We start from the raw sequence: 27,105 nt of genomic DNA on the forward strand, positions 1-27,105 counted from the left end.
TGAGACATTGGTTCACCACAACATAGACTAACTGTTGAGCAGATGATGTTGGGGTCCGTTCCAGAATTCATCTATCATAACATGCCCTCAATACGTGTTGTTGTACCCACTGATCGTCGTGGTCCGATAGAGGCACCATCCATCCCGACTGTCACATTTGCAACATATATTGTTAATGTCCGTTTCTTCTCACTGTTTGCAAACTGGCTCACTGACTTACTACAATGTGGTCAAACCGTTGGGTGGACGATGGTGGGGACCGCTCCCTACCGGTGCATCTCACCTGCCCACCACATGCGTCCTCCGCTCTCTGGATTGCCCTGGGATTCCGGGGGAGCCCTTTGGACCCAATGTTGATTGTCTCTCAAACTGCACTCCCTTTAACAACATTTCTCCGCCATTGTTTCACTGGTTGACATGTTGATGTTTCATATGATCACCTCTCAGTGGGAGGCCCTACTGGTCAAAGTATTGCCTTTTAGCCGATTGTGCACTGCTGGGACCTCTTCCTGGCTCCTGCGGAGTGCAATCAACAATCTGTTGCTTGGCTGTTTGGCTCCATGCTGGGCCTCCTGACCCACTACCAGGCGCTGTCTGGGACTGCTCCCCCTATCAGCGCTCTTCTATCATCATAAGATCCCTTCAATATCCGTGGTTGAACCCATACATCGTTGCGATCCAGTTGATTGAGAATCTACTTATTCCAATCTTGTTACATTGTTTCATCATTAGGCGGCCGTGTCCTGCCCGCCCCTGAGGGACCTTCCCCGGGTGGCGCCTGATATCATCGGGCACCATGTTTATCCTAATATTGCCTCCCGGTTTGGAGCATCGCCGCCAGGCCAGTTCACAGGCCCCCAGGCGTTGATGCCAGTGCTTTGGATTTGGTTGTTTGGTTATGGGGTTATCATTCCTCTGTGGGAGAGGGATGGGGGTGGGGGGGGGGGGTTATATGTTGAAAAAGGCTTGGTACTCGCAGAGAAGGTAGAGTTCAGGGCACCATGGACCCGATGGAATTGCAGATCTAACTACACTATGCACCGACCATGGGGGGCACACTTCCACTCACCCGTATTCCTCTAGGACTACCCCGGGGTTGTTGAGTGAAGAAACTCTGACATTCATGAGTTGGAATGTGCGGTGGCCGGGAAACTACAAGAAAATGAGGCTACTAAAGCTCCAGGCCGAACGACATGGGGCTAAGGTCCTGTTCCTGCAAGAGACTCATGCATGTACAGAGTATTGTGAAAGGTTCGCTAAAACATGGGGTCCTCAAAGGTACTATACCACCTACTCCACCCAGAGCCGTGGGGTTATGACCCTTATTCACAGGAGCCTCAGACAGATTCAACCCCATAGCCATGTCGATTGACCCCCAGGGCAGATACGTTTTACTCCATGGTACCCTGCAAAACATGGAGGTGGTCCCGTTAAACATCTATGGTCCCAACATAGACGACCCAGAGTTCTATATACACCTCACCGCTCTCCTCGATCGCTTCCCGTTGTTACCAATTCTCTGGGGAGGCGATTTTAACACAATATTTGATGTAGACCTTGACAGATCCGGATCCAGACCCCGTCAACTTTCCAAAGCTGCTTATACTACACTTTCCTCTCTCCCCCGCCTGGCCCTGGTGGATGCATGGAGGCTCCTCTACCCAGACTCCCGCTCCTACTCCTTTTATTCCTCGGTACACGACTCCTATTCCCAGATCGACAGATGGCTAGTGTCTGATATACTCATAAGGAATATATCTGGCTTAACGATCCTCTGACCACTCACCGGTGACTGTCACCCTGTGTTGGGGTCCAGGCCGCGACTGAACCAGACACTGGAGAATGAAACCACACTCCCTCCTCGACCCAGTCTTCAGCTCTGAGATGGAGTCGGCAACAGAGTAGTTCTTCGAGATTAATACCAACTCAGTGTCTTTGCAGGCTATCCTCTGGGAGTCTTTCAAAGCCTATATCAGAGGCATTGCCCTTTCCAAGGAAAACGGTATCCTCAAAACTATTCGAAGGGAAATTGCCCAAAGCGAGGCTGCGCTGTCCGCGTTGGAAGCCCAATGCACGCTACATCAAACCCCTGAAATCCTTGCGTTAATCGGCACGGAGTTGGATACCTTCCATGCGCTTGCGGACCGTGAACTGAGGTTTTTGGACAGTCCGGGACTCGATGGAAATACGGCAAGGGTGAGCGCCCAAGCCGTCACCTGGCTAGACTCCTCCACCGAGAGTTTGGCGCCCCACCCATCCCCGGAATTGAGAGACCTGACGGGACCCTGGCCACTTCACCCCAGGATATCAATTCCGAATTCCTCTCCTTCTATGAATCCCTATATGCCCACGCGGACAGCGCCACTGCATCAGAAATTGATGCCTACCGAGATAAGATCCCCCTCTCGATCCTTTCCCCTCCCGACACCATCGGATCCCTCGAGAATCCATTCACCCCTGAGGAGTTCTCAGAGGCTATAGACACCCTCTCTTCAGGCAAATCACCAGGATCAGACGGCATCCCTGTCGAGTTCTACAAACACTTCAAATCACTCCTACTCTCTCGCTTAGTTGCCCTCTGGGAGGAGTTGGTGGAAGTGGGTCAGTTTCCCCCCCCTCGCTCCGTGAAGCCATCATAACCGTCCTACTAAAACCTGGCAAACCCCCCACTCAATGCAGCTCCTACGTCCACTCTCACTTATCAATTGTGACGTCAAGATCTATGCTAAATTACTTGCCTTACGACTTGCACCTTACATGCCACATATCATTCACCCTGACCAGGCGGGATTCATCCCGGGACCCTCCACCTCCTTGAATCTGAGGCGCCTTTTCAACATTATAAGCAGGTTGAGCGAATCGGTCCAGCTTAACCCGTTTCTTGGGGTTTACTGTGCCCCCCCCCCATGCTGCAGGACATCACAGGCCTTTTTAAGTAGGCTATAGTATTTCAAGACGTGGTCAACCCAGCACTGCCATTAGCAGTTCGCACTCACCGACAGCTGTTGCACTAGGATTCCATCTTTATTATGCCTGTAATAGCGGGACCAAGCACCACCGGTCCTCCTCTTCCACAGACCTGACCAGGCCTCTTAGTGAGCAGGCCAAAGGAGGTGCAGGCCTCCCCCCAAAGTCGTTCACAGGATCAGTCGGGCAATTCTGGCAGAGAGAGGGGGTAGAAAATCACTTTGCCCTGGCGGCCGCCAGGGGAGCTGCCCTTCACCATCTCCGCACATCAGGATTGAAGGCGTAGGTGGAGAGGTCACCAACCACTCTGCGGCACCACCCCAGCCGCTCCTCTGTTGTGCTCCCTGCAGCATCAGGGCTCTGGGGGAGGAGGGGTGTCAAAAACTAGCAATGCCGGCCCTAATAAGTGACGACGAGGGAGGCGGGGGCAGCTGCCGCTCAATGGTGAGATGTTTTATGCTGCCCCACAGTCGGCCCCTCAGGGATCTCTGCAACACAGGCAGGAAACCTTGGCAACCCAGATGTCCCTGCTTCCCATAGGCTGCGCGGCAGGCCCTTGTCCCAGGTCAGCCAATATCGCACCCCGTGAGCTCTGGGTTTCGGATATTTGGTAGCTCTGGTGCAGGTGGTCGGTGGATCACGCAGTCGATTGAGCTAGGATTGCAGGAAGACGAGGATAAATGAAAGGATGGGTTAGTCCCGGCTTGAGCTCTCTCCTCTCAGGCTGCTGCCATCTTGTTGTGCAACAACGCCCCCTCCAAAATGTTAACATTTTACTCACACAGAAAAACAGTAAATTATAGCTGTCACAGGACTGAGGAGGTTCTTTAGAGAAAAAGAGTCACCTCTTGCATGGCACTAGATGTGCTGGCTTTTAGCAAACCCGTGGGAGTAAGGCACTGTTGGATATGCGGCACCACAGGCTTGGGAATTACCAGGTTACTCACCGTAGTCACCACCTTACTCCTAATCCATAGTCCCCTTTCCTTCATACTTAAGGGACATCTCTCCGTCCTGTGGGACGGGACCGGAGCACTTTTGTAAAAAGCATCCACATTTTTTTCAAAAATGTGTCCCTCCTCTTTCCTGCGCGGGGCCCGGCACGTGGCCGTAACCCCGCCCACCTTGGCTCCGCCCCGCGCATCGCCAATCAGTCCTTTTCTATCGCAGGGTCCAAGATCCATTAGCAATAACAGAGGAACCTTATTAGAGGGGACGGCAGGCGGACGTATGGAGGAAAGGGTGCTATGGACTAGGAGTAAGGTGGTCACTACGGTGAGTAACCTGGTTATACTCCTACGTCCCGTCCCCTTTCCTCCATACTTATGGGAGATTCCCAAGCACTCCTTACAGGAACTATGGGTGGATGGAAATACCCCTTACTGAAACAGGTTCTTCAGCACAGCCTGGCCGAACTGAGCGTCAGCCCTAGAGCTCATATCGAGGCAGTAATGCTTACAGAAAGCAGATGGGGAGGCCCAGGTAGCCGCTCTAGCGATGGACTCCCAGGGAACATACTTCTGAAAAGCATCCGCAGCTGCCTTGCCTCGCACCTGATGTACATTAGGAGGTTTCAGCTTTTGGACGGTGAAAGATTCCGCGATACAGGCAGCAATCCATCTGGAAATGGATTGCTTAGACGCCGGCCTGCCCTGGGGTTTACCGAAGGTCACAAACAGTTGGGAAGAGCTCCCAAGCTCGGCAGTCCTGTCCAGGTAGAACTTAAGAGCTCTTCGGACATCCAGGCAGTGTAGAAACCCTTTCGCCTCCGAGGCAGGGTTCGGAAAGAAGACCAGAAGGGAAATCGACTGATTCAGATGGAATTCGGTCACTACCTTTGGTAGGAAAGCTGGATTCGTCCGAAGGACTACCTTGTCCTTGTGAAAGACCAAGAAAGGATGCTTCACCGACAATGCCTGGAGCTCACTCACTCTCCTCGCTGACGTAACAGCGACCGGAAAGGACACTTTCCAGGACACGCACTTGAGGTCGACCGTAGCCATTGGCTCAAAAGGTTTATGGCACAGCGCCGTCAGGACTACGTTTAGGTCCCAGGGCGGGTGCCGACTACGAACCGGAGGGTAGATGCGTGTCAAACCAGCAAAATGTCTCTTCACCACCAGGTTAGTTAACGAATAAGAACACTGGTCTGTAGAGTGGTAGGCGGAAATCGCCGAAAGATAAGTCCTGCAGGACAAGACATGAACCCTTGACTCTGCTAGGGAGGAGACAAAGGACAGCACCGTGTCAATAGTCGCCACCCTCGGGTCCAATTCTTTCTCCAAACACCAATGACAGAACCGGAGCCATTTACTCTTGTATTGAGATCTGGTCGAGGGTTTCCTGGATGCTTAGATAATGCGCATGTTATCCGCAGACAAACCCAAAAGCTCTAGAGCCGTGAACTCGGGCACCATGCCGCCAAGTTGAGCGATTGTGGTGAGGGCTGCCACATCTGCTGTTCCCCTTGGTGAAGAAGATCGGGAGTTAATGGTAACCTGATCGGCGGACACAACAACAGGTGTTGAAGCTCTGAGAACCAAAAACCTGGCCGGCCACCACAGAGCTATCAGTAGAAGAGAACAGTTGACAGAGCTCTTCAACTTCCAAATTGCTCGATGAACCAGAGGAAGAGGCGGGAAGGCGTAAGCTCTCATGTTGTGCTGCCATGGAATTTCGAGAACATTACCCAGAGAGGAGGCTCTCAGCCCCCCTCTGGAGGCATACCGAGGAAGCTTCTTGTTCACCAACGTAGCGAAGAGGTCCACATCCGGTGTGCCCCAAGGCAAGAAAATCCATGAGAGGATCTCCGCCTTCAACTCCCACTCATAGCTGACCACTGTCTGCCGGCTGAGGGCATCCGCTGTGACATTCAGCTGACCCGGGATGTGCACCGCAAGCAGCCAGACGCCATGAAGCATGGCCCACTCCTATATCTGGATGGACAGATGAACCAAAGGTGCCCACCCCGCAGGCAACAAAAATGGTGCGGAAGGGGTATCCGAGCATTCCGGTCATAAACTGACCGATAAGGATGCGCACAAGGCCGAGAAACCAGCCCTACACCTGAGGCCGATGGCGCAGCTTTAGGGGTAGCGTTCAAAATGGCCACCGCGGTCGTGGCGGGAACGGGTGCCATTTTGTCATCACCTGAGGGGAACTGCGGCACGCGAGGAAGTGAGGAAGTGAGGCAGGGGTCCCAGTTGATGGATCAGGGGTCTTAACTTTAGCCTTAACATAAGGAACCTCGGCAGAGCCGGTACTATGAGGCCTGGAATGTTTCTGCGACATACCAACCGCCAAATTAGCCTTCTCAGGAAGGACCTCGGCGCTGCCGGTAAAAAGAAGAATTTCCCTTCTTTGCCCCCTCAACAGATCTGGTGTCGCCCCAAGAGCAGGAACGGTGAGAAACAACCTTCACCGATAAGGCCTTGCCAGACCCTCAGAAATTTTGGTAGCTTTAGCCTCTGTACGAGGGACCTCGGACCCAGGTCCGGTAACAGCCTTACTCGCGCGGGCCTCGAACATCTGTTCGGTAGCACCAAGCCCCACCAAGGCCTCGGGGCGCACCCCGGCATAAGAGCCAGCCGTCCAAATACGATACTCATGGATACCCTGGAGACGAAGTTAGGCCGCAATCACCGACATCATCTTCGTGAAGACACGCGGCGCCGAACTGAGGCCAAAAGGAAGCACCGAAACTGGAAGTGCTCCTCTCCCAAAGAGAAACGGAGGTATCTCCTGTGTGGGTTCTAAATCAGGATATGCATGTACGCATCCTGAAGATCCACCACTCTGAGCCAGTCGCCCGCCTGCAACGAGGAGCGAATCTCAGCTCTGAGGAGCAGCAGTTTCTGAACCTCGGCCTTGAGGGAGGGTGAGCCCGACAGCTGAAAAGGAGGGTTGCGGGGTCGGTAGGGGGTAAAGGTAAGCGGAAGCCCGCTCCAGCGACCGACAAGACCCATCTGTCTTCTGTGATGGCTTGCCACGCCTCCCAATGAGACGCAATGCGTCCTCTCCACATCCGCATGTTAGCTGCCGCCAAAATCAATTCTTCATTGGCCTGCCTGAGCTGCAAGGCCGAATTGGCAAAGATTTTCCTCCCTAGGAAGTCCAGTAGCTTGTCCTCCTTTCCCAAGACCTGAGTAGCCGTCGCGGAGGAGGCTGCTGCAGGTATGGATTGCAACGTGGTCACAGCCACCACTGTGGAGGAGGGAGGCGGACAAGATGACAAGGCCACTTCTTCCGAGGAATGTAGCCTGTACCTGCGTCAATCTTTCTATTGACATAAAGTCCTGAGTGTGGCTTTTCCCAAACTCTTCGGACCTCTGCCAGAACGTCCTTCTGCAAGAACAGACTGGTATGCTCCAAAGGAGACAAGGTGAAGGCCCCAGAAAGCACGCCCTCCTGCGGAGCAGGTGCCTCGGGCACCGGAACATCTAAGAAGCTCATCATGTCCAGTACCCGGTCATGGAAAGCTCTGGTAGAGCGGGGCAGGTCCTCGTTGTCCTGATCGCCTTGAGGGTCATCTGACAGGTCAGGATCCTGCTGAACCATGTCAGGCATTGCCTTGTCCACTGGGGACAATGGTGGCACAGGCAGAAGCGCAGGGGGAGGCACCACGGGCAAGGGAGTAGCCAGCGGAACCACCGTCGGGACGGGCGGAGCCGGAGACGCGGGTGGACATATCTCTTTGAAAAGCCCTTTGGAATATTCCCTCATGGGGTCGGTGCACATAAGCGCTTGAAATTTACAGAAAAAAGCGTCCTCAGGAGATTGTTTCGGAACCTGATGAGGCATCTCATGAGGTGGACAAATCCAGGGACGTAACGGGGAAGGGTGCCACACTGGCCCCTCTGCCGACGTATCCACATAAATCAAGGGAGCCGCCCCCGCGGGCAACGAAACATTGTGCGGAAGAGGCATCCGGGCGTTCCAATCATAAACCGGCCGGTAAGGATGCGCACAAGGGACCTTGGGTTCACCCGAAGGACCGAACCCTACACCAGGGGCCGATGGCGTAGTTGTAGGGGTAGTACCTAAAATGGCCGCCGTGGTCGTGGCGGGAACGGCCGCCATTTTGTCCTAATCTGAGGGGAACTGCGGCATGTGGGGAAGTGAGGCAGGGGTCCCCGTCGATGGATCAGGGGTCTTAATTTTAGCCTTAACGTAAGGAACCTCGGCAGAGCCGGTACTATGAGGCCTGGAATGTTTCTGCGACATACCAACCGCCAACTGAGCCTTCGAAGGAAGAGCCTGGGCACTGCCGGTAAAAGAAGAAACTTTCTTCTTTGCCCCCTCAACAGATCTGGTGTCACCACAAGAGCGGGAACGGTGCGCTGTCACCGACGGGGCCTTGCCCAGCCCCTCAGAACTGTTGGTTTCCTTAGCCTCTGTACGAGGGACCTTGGACCTAGGCCCGGTAGAAGCCTTATCAGCACGGGCCTCGAACATCCGTTCGGTAACCTCAAGCCCAGCCAAGACCTCGGGGCGTACCCCGGTTTTGTTTTTGAGGGAAGCTGAAGGAGCGACCTCAGAGCAAGCTCCGGTACCCCACGACTCAGTAGAATTGGGTCTACAAACAGCCCCCACAGGAGGGGCCTCGGAGCGTACTCCGGTGTTCACAGGCCCCTTACGGAGACCCTCGGAGAAAACTCTGGTAGAATTATTAGGCCCGACAGGCACCTCAGGGCGAACCCCGGTAACAGAGCGATCAACGCCCCTCCCGGCTCGAGAGGACCCGGGAAGGTATCCCCCGGCCTGGGTGCTCTGAAAATTAAAGAACTTACTGGGCGTTTTTTCTTCTCGTCGATGAACGCCTGAAAATGCAAAGGAGGAGTCCGTCCGAACACCACCTCCCACCGCTCCAACCGACGTTGAAGTGCCCGACCGAAAGGGAGTCACAGTAAAAACAGGAGTCCCAACGGTGTTCCAGACCCAAACACTCTAAACAAAGAGGATGGGGATCCGCCCTCGCGAAGCGACAGTGACACGATGAACAGTCTGGAAAATCTAGTTTAAAAGACAGACTAGTAAACGAACGCTAGCGAGAGCCAGAGAGGGAAAAAGGGAAGAAAATCTTCCGAGGATGCAAGTGCTTCCGGCCCCGATCGTGCCGAGAAAAGGACTGATGGGCGATGCGTGGGGCGGAGCCAAGGTGGCCGGGGATACGGCCGCGTGCCGGGCCCCGCGCAGGAAAGAGAGGGACGGACACATTTTTGAACAAAAATGTGGATGCTTTTTACAAAAGTGCTCCGGTCCCGTCCCACAGGACGGAGAGCTATACCATAAGTATGGAGGAAAGGGGACGGGACGTAGGAGGAAATTGAATAATAAGTTAGATGTATACCGAACCTCTGGGGGCCTTGCAAATGCAGCAGCACACACGAGGTAATTGTCTGCATTCAGAGTAACCTGATTGGATGCAGTATAATCCCTCAGTACTAGTGCGTTTCAGTTCTCAGAACCATTCTCTATTGTGGCTTAGGTAACCTAACAGAGAGATAGGCAGTCACCAAGACGACATGAACTGGGCCTGTCTAACCTCAGCTACCGAAAGGGTTAGTGCAAGACCCTAGAAAGAGACCAGGGTGCACAAAGGGCACACTGACGCCAGTTACACAATTTGCCTGCATTAGATACACCTTTGTAGAGAATGTTGCCAGTGTCTGAAAATCCCCAGAGTGACCTCGACTTCAGTTAGTAGAATCCTCCACAGTGACCCGATAGGGTGTCAACAAGTCAATCAATAATGTAGGCTGAGAGTTTTTCTGCCAAGTCATTCTGATCACGGACAGTAGCTCAGTGTAGGCTATAGGAACAAGCACAAAAACCCCTTGCAAACAGCAATGCCATGCCCAATACAAGGTCTGTCTAACTCCTGCTTACTCTTTGGCAGCCTGTGTCAAAGTTACTAAGCTCCTACTGAATTCTTTGGGACCTCGGAGCAACTCCAATACACAACAGTCGAATTTGACTGGATGTCAGTTTTCAATACAATCGATGTGGCCCTTTGAATGTCCAAAAAATTGTCGGCTAAAGACAATGCATATATTTGAACTGGGTTCTGGGGACACATGGATTTTCAAGCGGTCTTGGAAGGGGCATCTATAAGAACAAGTATATTATATTGATGTCTACATGGAGTAAATATTGGTTACATTTAAGGATATAGAAGATGTCTGAGCAAAGCACGTGGAAAATCAGTATCAAGACTTCAATGCAGGTTACAATTCTCTGCAATCTGAAGACAACAAGGAACTGAGACGTGGGTGCATGCTAGGTGGTGAATATATCAGGAACGTTCATTTAGGGCACGGGCTCTGCTTCAAACTAACAGCATATTAAAAACGTTCTTCCCTGGAACAAGTTGATAGCAGTTCTCCCAAAGTGGTTATGAAAGCTCGGATAACTGTAGAGTACATGAATATTTGTTCACGCCTAAATTGGTATAGTGGACAACTTAAATCTGTTCAAGTCTTGAATAGTCTAAAAAAAACTCCATACTCTTGGAAGTCATTGAACAAATGTACATTATGTGCACAAAACCTCTTTCATCATGACAGTTGTCTACACAGCTTATTCAAACCCCATGGTACACACTATTTATAAATCTAGCAGTCCATCACCAAAATGAACATTCGAATTTAAAACAAACCCCTTCAATCTTACATAAATGAACACACGGTTCCATAGTTTATGTATTGATGTCGACTACGCAACAAAAACAGTGGGATCAATTTAAAAAACGTTTGTCGCAAATGCTGAGATGCACATGTGCGACTTGGTGGTCAGTCAAAAGGCCAAAAAAATAATATCGAATTACAAAAATCTCGGGAAAAAAAAAATAAATAAAAATAAAAATAAAAAAAACGAATTATTTATTTATTTATGTGTTTTTGGGGTCAGGTAAGTAAAAAAAAGGGGTACAATTTAAAAAAGGGGGATTGGGGGAACCCCCCATTTCGAAAAAATAACGTCAAAAAAAATTTTTTTCGGCCTTTTTTTTTCAACATTTTTTTTTCTCGAGATTTCGAAATTCAGTATTATGACCATAAACCGTGCATCTCATCACTTGCGCCCCAAAAAAATGTCCTTTCCTTTGATGCACACATTCAAGTGCCGTTTTAAAGCAGATTTGTATTAAAGAACGGGATGCTTCAAAATGCGCAGAAAAAAAAGACATACCGCTGCACATATCTGAAACAGGTGGAGGGGGAGGTGCATTGCATGACAGGGGTCACCACCCCATCATGTGTAACAGCAGTGGTATGAACCACTGCAGTCCCACTTGCATCCTCTAGTACAACAGAAGGGATCTGAACAGATTGAAAAAACAAGCAAATTATAAACCAACTTGTCCAATTTTGGTAGCATGGACGGAACATCAGGCTTATCTCCGAAAGGTTGTGGGTCGTTGGGCTAGTTGCAACACAGCGAACATACAATTACCCAATGATAAAAGGGACTGTCCAGTCAAGGTTTTATACAAATACTTTATTATCACAACAGACAGTTCTAGAACAATACAAAATGCGACCCACTGTGTAAAAGAATGCAGAGGAAAGTTTCAAAGAAGGAAAAGGGATGCACTCTGGATACTATCAAGAGGGTAGTCAGTATAGTAATTAATCACAATAGTTCAAGGATACTTGGTTTTAACAAAGGGAGCAATGGGTCGTAAAATGTCACTAGGTGCCTAGGACCAAGGGGACAGAACCACAATGTACCTTTTGCTGGAGATGTTCTTGGTGCTCAAAAGGGTTGAGTCGGCTTCAGGGCGCTTTGTAGCTTCTGCAACAGAGTTCAAGACGGGAGACAGTTGCGGGTATCTGGCGGCAGGCAGTTCGGCAAGCAAAGATGGATAAACGGCTGCAGGCTGGCCTACACGGCTTGGAGTCCGGAATGGTTTTCTGTTTTCTCAATGCTGGTCGGCGGTTTTGAAGCACTGTTCGAGGTGTCTCGGACAGCTTTAGTGACTGCGGCATAACCGTCAGCAGTGCACTCGACTGGCTAGAAAATATCCTTTAATACAGACGTCGATAAATGCTTGTCGATGCACTCCTGCTAGCTTCTTCACTGGGCTTGTGTCGTCCTTTAAGGCAGACAGCTCAAAGCTGAGGAGTGTTGGAGGCAGCTGCCTTGTCCTTGGTTTGGTTCAGAGACTCTCTGGCACTTCCCACCTAGGAAGCTTGCTGCAGAGCCTAGCAGTGCATGCTGTGTGCTGGCTGGGTACCAGTGCTCGAGCTTCTGGAGGGTCTTCTGCGTTCAGTATCTCCCTCCGTTACCTGGGAGATGTTTAGGGGAGGGATCTTGCTTGGCAGACTACCTTCGGCCAGGGTCCAATTCAGAGTTTTTCCTTCTGCCTTTGATGAAAGCTTCAGACGATCTGCCAGCCCTCTTTTAAAGCCAAACTGGCCCACAGGGATTGGTGTAGGCTAAGCCTACCTAAAAGAACCAATCCTGGGTCCCCACCAACAATCTCGGGAGGATAGCCCAGGGGCAACATGCTTCCTTTGGAGAAGATGAACCGAAGCAACACAGGTTCAATCCCTGGGTCCGCGCTTAGAATTCTCTGGGTATTAAGCAGGTTATAAATACGCAACTAAGACATATTCAAGTAACAGCACCTTGATGGCCCCGGGCTGTGTGAGCGGTTTAAAAATGCAATTAAATAAAAAGAAATAAAAAATAAAATCTCATGTATGCGTGAGGTCATAACCAGAGTGCTTTGCAACAGAAAAGGTAAAGGGGTGAAAACATGTAATGTCCCACCCATCTTCCGGTCTTTTGTAGACCAAAGGGTCAATCTGGTTGATGGAGCTCTCAGGTTCCTGATTAAAGCGGCATGTCTCCCTTCAAGCTGTGGCGAGACCAGACTTTCTGGTGCCATCAACCCACATACTGGTACCTTCTAAATGGGGTCTCCTTGCGGGGATGATTACTGTAAACACAGTCCCAGACATGACATTTCACTGTCAATCGATACTGAGGGTGGGAGATGGCATCAGGTTGACAGTGCATATGAAAGAGTGTTGGGGTTTCCAGTCTACTTTGTTAGCCTCTGCAGCCAGGCCCTAGGTGGGCCTGTTTGAAATAAACTCTTTTCAAGCCGTAAGATTATTAACTGGCCATCAATGGCAGCATCTGCAAAATGGCACGAGTATCTGGGCATATAACGATGCCCAATACTTCTACACAAGCCAAAACTGTTGGCTTTGCCAATGCTGTAAAGGACATGCATAGTGTTTATAAATCGAGTGGCTTAAGGCAGGCCTGTTTAAGAAATGTACATTACACCAGTTGCATGTTTACAGTTAACTAACTCTCAGTAGACTGCTTTGCGAAAACACTGGGTGGCACTTTGAGCACAAAGTTTGATGGTACGGCTGGATGGTTAGCTCAGAGCGCATCCCAGGAGGATGTGCTCTGGGCCGGTGAGGAGCAGGAAGTGCGTGGGAATGGCCATAGGGATTAGCAAGGCCACGAGCAGTCAATGGGTGGGTAAACCATTAAAAAGCACATCCTTGCTGTAGTTTGAGAATCTGGCCAAATTATCGATTTTTGCTCTTAACATTATTTGTCAGCTCACCTAGACCAGCTGAACCGTGATTGTTTAGCTAACACGATTGCAGCTTAACGAAGACCACTATTTACAATACACCTTTCAATTTGTGCGTGCAAAACTGTTCCAGCAAGGATGATGTTACCACTTAACATGGTTTACGGCATGCAAAATTACATGAAACTGTGCCAATATGCGCATACTTAAAATGGATTTAGCAGCCGCTCTTGAACCCGCATACACATCTTCATATTCTGCAATCAACCAGTCCCGCTTACTCTTCTTGGAGGTGACCAGAATCTGGAGTTTCCCATTTTTGATGGTCTAAAAAACAAAATGTAAGAAAAACAAATTAATATAAAACAGGTTTTTGGTAATAACAGGCTGCGTGAGCATGAATTAAAAAAAAAAGGCACAAAACAAAAGACTGCGGTTGCGATAATTCGAAAATACAAAGCACTTTCTTTGTACAGTTAAAATGTACGTGAATGAATAAAAACTAGTAAGTGGTTTAAAAGAAACGCTGATCATTCAAATGTGAATTGTGCCTGCAGTTGGTAACTATGTAAACAGATCAGCAAGATAACCAATGCGGCAGTAAACCAGTAGTGCAAAAGGAACACGTTCTTTCATGGGAATTTGGTTCATTATATCAACCTTTCACAAGTATCAAAAACAGAACATGAACTTCATTAAATAAAGTCCAAGAAGAAATAAAGGGAAAAAAGAAAAACAAATAGTTACAATTAGAACTGTAAATTGATTACATTTCATTATAAATGTACAAAAGCTAAATTTATGATAACTTTAATTTCTCAAGCCCTAGAATGCTTTGTACATACTTCAAAGTAGCAACCGTCAAGCCTCCCAGAATACGAAGCAACAAGTTGATATTGGCCATCGTAGAAGGAATGTTAGAAAAAAGTACCAAAGAACATTTGCCTCTTGGCATTTAAAGAAAGACACGTATATAGCAGATGCTCTAGTGTTTCAAAACACCGCGAGTGTTCACAGAATCTACATGTAAGTTGATTGAGGTTTAGATTCTGGCAACTCCAACCACTTTCATGATTGGCAAAAGGTTTCTCTTCAACCTCAAAAACTATACACAATTTTAATGGAGAATCAATGAAAGGACAGTGGAAGTGGTACCTACGTACCTTTATCTAGGCATTTTATTTGATGGTAAGCCTTCAATTAATTCGCATTCCAGGACCTTAGAGCATAAAATCATGACAGCGAGTTCGCAGACAAGGATAATTTTGTATACATTTGGTAAATTCACTATTAGGCCTGCCATTATCTATTGGTGACAAAAAGTACTTCCTACCATATTGTATGGCCTAGAAACCAAAAACATAGTACAATCTACAGTCTTGCACAAATTCGAGGCTACATTTTGGCGAGGTGTGCTACACCTCCCTCAATGTGTACCTGGTCCTTGGTTACGCCATGAACTGGGTCGGATGTCCTTGAATGCCGAATATCATTGGAGGCTTTGTGCCCTGTTTCGCAGTTGCTTGACCTATATAAGATCTGACAACATATTAGCAACTATATCAGCTTATATGTTGTCCTCGGAGCATGCATTTGCCAAAATGTGGATTTCATACATTTACAGAATATTGGCCAGAGCAGACAAATTTGAAAACACTTCTTGCCAATCCAATCGAGCCAAGGTCAAACTATTTAAGTTGGATTGGATTGATACGAGAATCGAGTGCCTTTTGTACAAAGACTTTCAAGTCGTAGCTTTCGAGCATAAAAAATGTAAAGAACTTGCACCTTACCTAAATCAAGCTCCAACCCCACAATAGAGAACGGCTATTTTACGTTTACGATTTAATCTATTTCCAACCCGCGATATATTGACTAGAAGAAAGTTGATTGAATCTAAAGAGAATGATTGCAGGTATTGTGAGGTTATCGCACATAAAGAAACCCTCAAACACATAACTGAATGTCCTGCCCTAACTGATCTAGGACTCAAACCCTTTTGGAAGCATATGCCATACTTCAGTGCAATACACCCTGAAGCCCGATGGTCGGTAATACTGTCCACTAAATTTATAAGTATTCGCATTGCTACTTATAATTTTTTTATCTGCCTTGAATTTGGAAATGAGTCCTTTCTCAATAGTGAGTTAGGAATGTAGGAACTTTAATTTGGTGTGGAACAGTTTCCTGATTGCGGATTTAATTACCCAACTAGGATATTTCGTGTTCAGTCGTATACATTTGGGATTAGACAATGTTAACGATGCACTGTGTAGTCTGTAAATTAAGATATCCATACCATCTTTCTTAATAAACTGAAATTATTTGTGACTATGATTGACATTTTATTCACTCCTCTATAGGTGTACTTTTTATTTAAGTAATATGCAAGGACAAATCTTTCTAACTTTGTTCTATTACAGTGCTTCGAAACGCCTTTCTCCTTCATTTTATTTGATGTAAATTTTATTTGATGTAAATTAATGTTTTAATTTGTAAATGAAATTGTTTATATTGAAAAAGTTGAGTTTTTTCAGCTATATTCAAAAAATAAAAAGATGTACGGTTTTTGTGGTTGGATAATTTCATTAGATAAGAGAACAGGGTGTTCTACGTGTTTTCCACATTCATAGTAATCTGAAAAGCTTATATGATTTGTCTTAATCAATTTTCTCTATCCAATCTATCGTCCATATATTTTTTTTTTTTTACTAGTACCGGATTCTCAACCAAGCAGGAGCTTGGGGTTGCAATCCTGTCTAAAATGGTGTCGCAGTGCTTCAGTCACTTGAGTCGACAAGAGGTATTCAGCAAACCTTCTTTAAAAATATCAAATACCGGTGGGGCGTAGCCAAGCGGCAGAGCGTAAACACACACTCAATGTGAGCTCTGAACCAACCAGGAGCCAACACCGTGTTGGGTTTGTGACCCATGATTTCAAACAGCAACATTCCAGTGGTAGGGTAAGGAGTCACTCTGTATTGAAATACTCTCCATAACAAATCGCTCTGCCAATCTTCATTCCTCATCACCGACATCCTAACCTCATCCATCACGCAACCATTTCCTGGATGTGATATAAGGCTGTCTTCTTATGCACCATCCCTTTTTTTAGCCACACTTGATACTCTCTCAAAAAGAAATTGGGGACAGTTGTCACTCTCCAACTGTGCTGGAAACCCTCTCTCCAAAAAAACATTAACATATGGCCATTTGGATAAGAGGTCCATTACTACCACAATAAAACTTCCTCTGGATCTAGTAACATTCAAAGGACCAAGCACAACTATGGCAACTGTGCTCCATGGTGCCTTAGGGAGTTGTGGAATAACTATGGTTGCCACCCTTGTCTCCAGACCTTTGTCACTATTCCAACAATCTTAACATTCCTTAACCCACATCTCAATGAAATCATCCAAATGTGGCCACCAAAAGTCCAAAAGAATTACTATTTGTCCTGCAAATGCCCATATGACCTCCATGTCCAAAATCAACCACTAGCTTTATCTCTCTCACCCCTTGTGGGACCAACAACCTGTGTCCTCTACACCCAGGTTCTCCCTCAACACTCAGTTTATTTTTCACTCTCCTATATCGACCAACCTCACTTCTCACAGATTTATTATCCATTCTCCATTTATCCTTTACCAACTGTTTGATTTCCTGATAAACCTCATCCTCATGACACGCCTTCAACTAGTGATTCTCCTGGAGGCACTCCTTCACTGAGAATATATCCTTGACATCTTCAATTGACATGTCCAACTCCTCCACTAAATGATTTCTAGACAGGGCATCGGCAACTACATTTCCTCTTCCAGTAACATGTACCACTACAAAATCTAACCCTTGCAGCTTTGTTATCCACTTAGAAATCCTCATTGATACACCATCTAGACCCTTTTTATTGGAGCTCGTCACCAATGGCTTATGATCAGAGTCAATCACAAACGACCTCCAATAGAAGTATATCCAAAACTTCAATGCAGTCCATACCACCGCTAGCTCCTCTTGTTAAATGACAGTAACGTCCCTCCACTTCCTTTAACATCCTGGAGGCAAATGATATGATTTGTTCACCCAACCCATACTCTGATGCATCCGTGTAAACCACAGTTCTCAATCCCTCTCTGAACCCTTTCAGTACAGGAGCCCTGCCCGTCATGTTTTATACCACTAAATTCATCTTCACATATTTTGGACCACTCAAATTTGACTCCCTTCCTAGTCAATTTCTTCAGAGCAATTGACTTGTTAGCCAATCCTTTAACACATTTGGCATAATATTCAATAAGTCTGAAAAATGAAGCCATTTCTGCTTTACTCTTGGGAGACTTCATGTCCGCAATAGCCTTAACTGCGCTGGGTTTGGGTCGTACCCCTTCACCCGATAAGTTGTAACCCATATAGTCAACTGTTGAGTTGCCAAATCTGCAATTTTCCAATGTTAAAGTGAGTCCAGCATCACCTAGCCTCTCCAACACAATTCTGAGCTGAGCGGCATGTTCATCGTTGTCACCACCCCACACGAGATTGTCATCTTGATAAAACGTGATGCCGTCCACACAACCAAGGATATTGTGCATCACTTCCTGGTATACATTGGTGGCCAAAACAAAGCCAAATCGCATCCTCACACATCTGAACATTCCCACATGCACAATGAACGTGAGGATATCATACGAATCTGGATGCAAACAAATTTGCTGATGAGCTGACCTCAGATCTAAAAGCGAGTACACCTCCGATCCTGCCAGATCTGTAATCATCTCATCAATTTTAGGCAGAGGAAACCTGTCGGTCACAATATTTCTGTTGACTTCCCTAAAGTCAATACAGAGTATGATGGCTCCATTGATCTTCCTTTTCACGACGAAAGAACAGACCCATGCTGATGCATCTGTGCGTTCAATCACGGCCTCGTTGACTATCCTGTCTAATTCCTCTTTAACCTCCCTTTTGAAAAACTTAGGTGCTGACCTCGGCTTTGCCACAGTGGGAACATCCCCTTCAGTTCAATCTCATGGATAAATCCCTTGAGGCATCCCACCTTTTCTTCAAATACACTGGGAATACATTTGTCTTCTTGATTATCTTCCACTAACTTGACCTCCAAAATGTCTTTCATCTCACGTATACACTTGTTCTGCCGCTTTGGGATCCAACTTGACACCCAACTCTGCCCGACGGGTCCATGATAACAAATTCCCACTAACATTGGTCACAAACACACAACTGTGTTCCTTCCCTTAAACAATAATTTTGTTTAAATCTCTCCTATAAATCATGATGGGATTGTTCCCATATGTGTTTGCTTTCACTCTTCTCTAAACACAAACCGAGAGAGTTTGAACTCTCACGTCTCCTTACTAATTAATGTGTAGTCTGCCACAGCATTTCAACTCCTACACCATTGACCTGAACTATGGATTTTGGTTTCTTGATTTTTACTCCCCTCATTGCATTCACCACCTCTACAATCTGCAAACCATCATAGACTTCAGAATCAACATCATCCACAAAGTTTTCATTCACACTACCAGCACGAGAACCAGCCAGCCTGCAGCATTTGTCTAAATGACCTCATCTCCCACACAACCTGCACTCCACATTTGTGGCTCTATACTCTTTGTCTATTGCAATATGAGTGCTGCTGCATCTGTACCATCTTCTGACTGAACAGTTGACCTGGCGTCCATCATTCCACTCTCGCTTAAACTGACTACCAGGACCACCTCTTCTCAGTTTCTCTCTGCCTTCTCCAACAAGTATCTGTTTATTATTCTCCAATCGACCTCTTTCTGCCAACATCTTTGTTGGAAGTGTTCTTATCCTTGCAGACTACATTGGTTTCCTCAGTCTATCCATTGTTTTTAACAGATTTTTTGACCTACCCCATTAATGCATGACGCAATATGCTCGCCTGCTTTGTGATTTCAATAGCTCCATCCAGATTAGGGTCCTTCTCCTTCCACATTTCTTCTTGTACCTTATCAGCACATTTGATCAAATGGTCCCTAAAATTCTCCTTTTGACAATAACTGAACTGGCATTTGATTGGCAGACCCCTCAGTACCATCATAAATTCCTAAATGTTTTTGCCCTTCCACTGCTCTCTTGTGGCAAATTGGTAACGAGCCAAAATCGTATTCTCCGTCATCTTAAAATATTCACCCAATTTCGCTACGCTGGCCTCAAAACTATTCAATCCTTCAGGGGAAAGATCAGGCAGTCTTTTTAGTATTTCTTGACCACCATGGCCTAAGCAGTGATAAAGAAGAGCATCCTTATGTTCAACAGAATAATTTGGACCAGACACAGCTAGCAAGGACTTAAGTCCTCCTTCCACTCTTTCTACCAGACTACAGGCTCACCAGCCTCAGGCAGGAACAGGGTAGAGCCAGGTATATTCGCAATCCCTCAGATGTCAGTAACACCAAGTACTGAGCCGATGGAGACAGTGACAAATCAAGAGCAGTGGCACCCTTAGAGCACTTCACCCAACACTGGGACGAGGAAGTCCGTGGGCAATGAAGAGCACATCAACCTCTTGTCTCCTCTGTGCCCTTCTTCCCAGTACTCCCCGCTTTGTATGTCCTCGGTCCAAAGGTATGTCCACTTACAACATTGGTTCTCCAAGCGGGCAAGTGCTGACCTCCCAATCTGCTTCTGCTCGTAGCAGTGGGTTGCTCAGGCGCAAACCAACCCAAAGTTGTTGACCGCGTCCTTGGCGTTTCTCGTTCCCAGGAAAACCTGACATGGAACAGTTCAGAGCCGCGTCCTCACAACAGCTGGCACAGCTTCCAAACAGACAATGTCACAAGGGAACTCTCAGACAATCTGTGCCTCCGGGCCTCCTCCCAACTCAATCGGCTGCAAAACAGAAAACAAATCTAATCAGCGAGACACCCACCAAGCAGATGGCAATCCGGGGAATGACGTCATGCTCCCTCAAGAGGACTGCACCAAGACTCCTCCATGGTCAGCGCCTTCCTTCACCTGCCGGTATTCCTCACTGCATTCGGCACAGCAGTGAAGCTAGTCACCAATGAAATAAAGATGGACCACTCACAGGTACATTGAGTGAGTTTGCTTTATTAGTTAGACAGAGCGGAATGTAGTGCAGTTCATCCTCTAGCTACAGGCTCTCTCCCTCTGACCAACTCTTAGTCCATTCCATTCTCTCTCTCCAACATTCAATCACAAACATTCTATGATGTACTGATCAAAGGTGTGTTGCAGCATGCATGTTGAAGTTTACAATATTAGTATATTTAAATATGTTAAACAAGGAGGGGTTCTGAGAGTCCCTCTAACGGCACAAACACTGCCCATTGACCTGTTCTTGGGTGGATGGCCCGCGGAGACATTTTTTCTTCTGTGAAAGGGACAGTGAGCTAAAAACTTGGTTGAGACTCTCCCAGGGGCCATCCAACCAAGAACAGGTCAATGGGCCGTGTTCATGCTGGTAGAGAGACTCCCAGACCCCCCCTTTGTTTTGCATATATTCAAATATGTTGTCAAGAAGCTTTATTAAAATTAAAAAGAAAACGCCTTTCTAGCCCTATCACTAAAGGGGAGTTTCCTTCCTGTCAAAACTATCACTAAGGTATTCGTCAATAGTCAAAACAAAGCAAGTCCTGGGCTCAAAGCTATTTGCTAAACTGGCCCTAGTACTTAGAAAAATATAAAAGTAAAACTAGGCAGTGTGTCCTGCACTCAGTGGTTTCTCCCCGATCTCTCTCGGGCATCCCAGGAGCCACTCCAATATCCATCTACCCCTTGAAGCAAAGGCCCATAGGACGGCATGGGATAAATGCACACTGAGACCATATTGTCAGTATTTAACATCAAGAGCTCTTAGCATATTACTTCCTACAATTTGTGGCTTTCACACACCTTTGTGGTACACTTATTAATAATAATAAGCATTTATATAGCGCTACGAACCCTCAGGTATCTGAGCGCTGCTTATTACCCACGTTGTGTGGTGCTCATTTATCGACCTCGGAAGGATGAAAGGCTGAGTTTGGCCCTTCCGGGATTCGAACCTGCGTCAGCAGGCTCTGCACAGACAGCAGAGCGAGTAGAGCGCTCGCTTTGACATCGGACAAGCACTTTGTTCATTATAACTCCTGAAATTGTTTGTGTCTTTGCAAATGGTTTACTGTGTAACTATTGAGTATGTTATTCAAACACAGGTAATCAAGGTTAGCAATGTATTAGTTTGTTTTTTAAGTTCCAACACTACATGTCTATGTATGTTTTTGAAACAATATGTTAACCCAGAATGGAATGGGTATGAAAACAAAATTTGTATGAAAGATAGACCAGTACCAATGAAAATAATGTCCACATGGTCAATATAGAATGAGCATGAATATAGGAGAAAAATAATAAGAAATTATGTGTGGGTGATATATAAGCCCACTTTTTTGAAACAAACAGAAAAAGTTCATATTTTTGGTGCTCAGACTACTGGAAATGTGTTAGTACATTCTTCATCATAGAAGTATCCTTACCGTAGGTCCCATCACAAGGGTTTTTCCTCCCATTAAACGTGTCCACTCAACACCTGTTCTCCGAGCGGACGAGGCGCTGACCTGGTTCTGGATTCAATAAGTGTCTGTAGAAAAACAATTCTCGCTACTTTTTAACAAGTCTTGGCAGTCTCTCAAAGTTCCCAAATTTCCAAAAGTTCCTCAAAGAAAGTCTCAAGTCCCTGAAAAAACAGTGTCTTGATTCCCTTAGGTGAAGGGATATTTCCCTGATCCCGCTCCACAACTTGTGCTGACCTCTCTCCCTTTGCTTCACGTCTTGGGAGGTCTGTGCTCCCCTGGTATTTGGTCTTTAAAGGGTTTATTTGGACTCTCTAACCCCCTTAGGTTCCTCTCGGTCAAGGTCTCCTTTATCTCTCTGCAATATTGGTAACCCCTCTTGGTATGTGGCTCTTTGAGCTTCTTGAGCGGGTTTCTGTAAGTCATTGGGAGGTTTATAATACTCCGATTTCTTGAACTCCCTTGGGTTTCTCTGTCTCAATGTCTCTTCACTTATATCTTTGGGGTATAAGTAACTCCTCTTGTTCGCCGACTCGCGTATCTCTTGAGAGCGTCTGAGCCATTTGGTGGATTACAATCCTCAGTATTCTTGGGCTCCTGCAACCCCTCTAATTCTCTTGTTCCTTCTCTCTTTCTGGGTCTCTCTGGCCTTTGTGGCGCCGAGGGCAAGCCTTCCTTCCTCCCTTTTCATTCTCTCATCTCTCCGTCTACCTCTGCCCTGGATAGCCCTGATACCTTCTGTTGGGTTTGTTCCAGTGAGGCAGCATCTCTTCGATAGCTGTGGCATTACCCACGGCTTGCAGGTTTTCCAGTCGGGATACTAGCAGGCTTTTTTTTCTGCTCGTTTCAGAATCTCTCTGCTCCTGGGCTCTAGTTGGGAGCAGAGGATACACTCCTACCTCGATCCCTGGTTTTGGCTGCAGTTTGCAGGCACTAGGCCAACCATGTCCTCCACGTGGACGTATCTCCATGTAAGGCTTGCCTTGAGCTGCCTTTGCCTTTCAGACTGTGAACTCTCCTACATCCAGTCGTTGTCTTGCTTCTGCATTGGTCTCTGCCCATGCCACTCACTGCACCTCGATGACGTTATCACATAAGATGCATAGCATTTCTCTCTGAGGGTGGGCGGCCCTTAATTCTCTCTTCGTAACTCCAAAAGGGGCGTCTTGTCCATCGTCATTTGGCAAGCTCACTGAGAATCCAGTATTATCTTGAGCCAATAGAGGAAATGACATTGCAGTTTATTTTTACATTTATATTGTTAGTGATTTTCACAGAAAGATGCACAAACCTCCATACCAACATCAAGAAAGCTATACAACCATGTGCGTCATATCTGATCCCATGAAACCCCCGCCCCTCCCACCCGCCCCTCCCTCAAAAACAAATAACACAACCAAGGGTATTCAACATCCACAGCACAACTACTTCCACGCCGGTCTTCAAACCGGAGGGATCCAGCACTGTTTTTGCAGTTGCCTTTACTACCAAAACTACTATCATTGCCGGTAGGGCTGTGCAACTGGCTCCCAAGCTGACTCCCATTACAGACGCCTTTATGGTTTACTGCAGGGCCCTAATATCTCCAACTTCCATGAATTTGTCACAAAATAGTGACCATTCACCCTCCAACACTGAACTCCCTCCATGAAGTGCAGCAGCAATTTCTTCTATTTGGTAGATATCCTTAGCAACCCATTCTCCCATCTCTGGCATTTCCTCCCTCTTTCAATGCCTAACCAGGCATGCTCTAGCAGCCACCAGTAGAAAATGAGCCACGAGAGGTAGTACTTTCCATTCTTCCTCCTGTTGCTCCAAACTAAATAGTACCACCATAGGGTCCAGACACGTTCGACTCCCTCTTCCTTAATCCATCCCAAGACCTCAGCCTAGAACATTTGCACTTTTCGACATCCCCACCACATATGCCAATAATCATCTCTTTCCACACAAGCATGCCAACAGGATGCGTTCTAAAGAGCCACACCGGGTCATACTGCTAATGATGTAACAATTTCACTCCATGCATTTTTTATTGACAAGCCGTAGAGGTCTTAAAAGCTCTCCTACACATCTTTACCCACAAGCGATCCTCCAAATCCCTATCCAAATCCCTCTTCCACCTTGTGCGATGCCCCCAAGAACAACCCACCTCCGCTGCCACTAGTGACGCACAACTGCGAGATTAGCCCTTTCATAGCCCTGTGTGTCCAGAATCTTTTCAGTCATGGTAAGCTCCCTCTGCACCGATTCCTTCCACTTCTCTGCTGTTAGTGCACCCTTCAACCACAAAAACAAAGACCGACAACCAATGTTTAATGCTGATTCAAGGTCTTGAATTGTGATGAAATGTCCATCCACCCACAACTGTCCTACTCTAGCCAGCCCTGCGTCAAACCATGCCTGGCATCTTTCAGGCTCTGGGACATCATCCCTTATCAGAGGAGCCCAAAGATGGCTCAAAGGAGAAGGCCAGGTAGTGAACCCCTCATCCCCGGGGCACGTCTACAAATATCGCACAACACTCCCAATATGGGGTACTCTCTGCTCATTCAGAGCACTTTCCACCTCGGGACCAAGAGGCAGTCCCCAACCATAGCTGGATGAAGGAGACGATTCTCCAAATAAACCCATTATTTGTCTGGGTCTTCACGTAGGTGTGGCACCAATACCCTAAGTTGGGCAGCTTTATAATACTGAGTAAGGTCTGGCAGGCCCACCCCTCCTTACTCCTTAGGTAACACCAGGGTGTCGTAAGCCACCCATGGCCTTTCCCCTTGCCAGAGAAACCGGAGCATCCGCCCTTAAGCCTCTCTCAGAATTCCATCCGGCACCCTTACAAGCAGCATTTGGAACATATACAATATCCTTGGAAGAAAATTATTTTTAGGGCGTTCAATCGATCCACCCCATGCGAGGAGGGGAGGAAAGTTAGCCCTGCTTAATCCTTCCAGGGATCTAGTGATGTCGATCTCCAAATAAAGGATACTGGGCCTCATTACGGGTCTGGCGGTAACCCTGCTGGTGCTACAGGCAGGTTGCCGCCCAACCTGTAAAAATAATTACTGGCGCCTGACTTCCTGGTGCCACCGGGCTATTACAAGTACGGCGGCCGGAAAGTCAGGTGCTGGTAATTTTGTTAATCCCCATTCCCATAGTGTCTTATTGGACTCTATAGGAGTGGGACACGGAGGTGCTCCTGTGACAAGTCTGCTTACCGTGGCCGCTGTGGCTGGCAGGGTCAGATCTGTTGGGCACAGCGGCTCTAGCAGGCAGACTTGCAGTTTGCCAGTCCAGAAACAAGGGTGTCGGTGAGTTTACCAGCACCCTTGTTTTCAGACTGGCAAACTAACGAGGCCCACTGTCTAGCTGGATCTCCATCCCCAATGACCAGAGGATGGGGCATCCCTCTGCCCGTCCACATCAAAGGGGAACAAAACTGACTTCTGCCAGTTAACCCGGAATCCCCGAGATGGACTCATTCCTCAATCTGTGCCATCGTCGCTGGGACTGAACAATCGGGATTACTCAAATGCAACAAGACATCATACACATAACTCCAGTTTAATTCTCCACCCCCACCCACCCGGATTCCTTTCACTTAGGGTGTCCTCAACATCTCTGCCAATGGCTCCAATGATAGTGCTAACAGCAGGGGCAAGAGTGGGCATCCCTGCCTCGACCCCCTCCGCAATTCAAACGCACTAGAAAGTTTGGCATTAACCAAAACCCACGCCAGAGGGTTAGTGTACAGTGGCTTGAGCCCATTACGAATCCTTAGCCCAAAGCTGTACTTCTGCATGACTGAATACATAAAGGCCCAATCTACTCTATCAAAAGCCTTTTCATCATCCAGAGCCAACATCGTGGGGTTATTCTCTTGACATCTGGCAACATCCATAAAGGGTTGTGTCTTTCGCATTCTGTCGGCCCGCTGTATCCCCAAGATAAATCCCTCCTGATCAGATTGAACAAGGCAGGGAATAACTCAGTCCATTCTGGAGGCTAGCACTCTCAAAGATTTTAGCATCCACTTTGAGGAGGGATATTGGCCGATGCGACTTACGTGGGCCCCTCCCGTCCTCCAATCACCAATATCAATGCCTGCTCAAAAGAGCCGGGAAGCCCGGTCTGTTTCCAGTATGTGGTTATAAAGTTTCACCATATGGGGAACCAATACACTCACCAATGTTTTGTAAAAACCCACTGTGTACCCATCGTCCCCCGATGCTCTTCCAGTCTTCATTCTCTGAATAGCCAACAACACTTCCCCCTGGGTTATTGGACCCACCAACTCGAACACCTCCTCCCTCCTTAACTGGGGAGGGAGACCCCCCCTGCAGATACCACTCAAGTTCCTGCTCATCCAGCTCCCTCGCCTTGCTATATTAACAGAGGTTATTCCTGGGTTTACCCGTTTCTTTGGTACTTCTTCTATTGCTCCTTTTAGGATGAACGCCTGGATTTCCTCCTTCAGGACGTTTAGATGTTCTTGATCTGGTTTGATGATGGCGTGGGTTTGTAAAAAGCTATATACAGTAACTCTCTTTCATTGTGCTTAGTACCCACTTGTCTGATGTTACACCTTCCCATGTGTGGGTACAGGAGGTTATGCAACTTCCTACTGGAGTTGCATGGGAGGGCACCACTACTGAGCAGTCATTTAGTGGCGGGTCTGCGTCTCTAGAGGCTTGCCCTCTACCATGTGCTCACCCTTGCTTGGGATGTCGCCTGGCTGAATACCCATTAGCTCCCTGGGTGTAGCTGCTTAGAAAACTAGGAGGTACCTTGTTGCATGTTTGAATGGCCTAATGTTTGCTGTATGGCTGGGCTCGAAAGGGCCACCTGCCTCCAAAAGATTCCCTCTGTTGGTAGTTTTTTGTTCTTCCAACTTTGTTTATTCAATTTCATAAACAGCATGTACAACATAAACAAGGACAGGACAATTCAAAACATGTGTGTTCATATTTGTCGTTTGTTTGGTCACGGCATTGGTTTATAAACTCCACAAGATTACTC

General features: G+C 47.3%; 1 protein-coding gene across 1 annotated transcript in view; it reads right to left on the reverse strand.

Moving 5' to 3' along the window:
* Positions 1-27,105, reverse strand: part of PLAG1 (PLAG1 zinc finger) — a 473,932-nt gene that overhangs the window by 278,637 nt on the left and 168,190 nt on the right. The window contains exon 2 of the mRNA XM_069621069.1: positions 13,735-13,855. The gene's annotated coding sequence lies outside the window, so the exon portion shown is untranslated. The remainder of the gene's footprint in view (positions 1-13,734; positions 13,856-27,105) is intronic.

This window comes from Ambystoma mexicanum, chromosome 5q (assembly GCF_040938575.1).
Source record: "Ambystoma mexicanum isolate Mex_15411 chromosome 5q, UKY_AmexF1_1, whole genome shotgun sequence".
Taxonomy (NCBI): domain Eukaryota; kingdom Metazoa; phylum Chordata; class Amphibia; order Caudata; family Ambystomatidae; genus Ambystoma; species Ambystoma mexicanum.